Source organism: Egretta garzetta, unplaced genomic scaffold (assembly GCF_000687185.1).
Source record: "Egretta garzetta isolate BGI_Z169 unplaced genomic scaffold, ASM68718v1 scaffold490, whole genome shotgun sequence".
NCBI lineage: Eukaryota > Metazoa > Chordata > Aves > Pelecaniformes > Ardeidae > Egretta > Egretta garzetta.
Genome location: NW_009258278.1, coordinates 123,920 through 124,517, shown reverse-complemented (window position 1 = coordinate 124,517; position 598 = coordinate 123,920).

Below are 598 nucleotides of genomic sequence, written 5' to 3'. Positions count from 1 at the left end.
GAGCAGCCCTCTCCCCCCCTCTGCAGCTCCCGTGGGCTTTCTTCCCTTCCTTCCGCAGTCGTCCTGATCGGGGAATCCGGGGTGGGCAAAACCAACCTGCTCTCCCGCTTCACCCGCAACGAGTTCAACCACGACAGCCGGACCACCATCGGCGTGGAGTTCTCCACCCGCACCATCCAGGTGGGAGACGCCGTGGTGAAGGCTCAGATCTGGGACACGGCCGGGCTGGAGCGGTACCGCGCCATCACCTCGGCGTAAGGATGGGATGCCCGAAATCAGGGCTGCCCCTCATCCCTGAGTGGTGATGCCCTCGCAGTTGAGCCCCACGGGGGGGGGGGCTGGGGGGGGGGGGGGGAGAACAAACGGGCAGGAGTCTCCAGCCATGCTGCACAAAGTCTTTAATGCGAAGGAGCAAACGCAGTGGCACAGGAGAGAGACCCAGGAACCCGTGTGCAGGGCGCAGGGAGGCCCAGGGAATGGCCCGTTTCCCAAGAAGAAGCCCCAGAGAAGGCGCTTGCCTTTCCCCGTTCTGCTCAACCTGCTGGCAAGCCCAGCCCAGCCAGAGCAGCCCCGAGCTGCGGCAGCCCCCCCCCCCCCG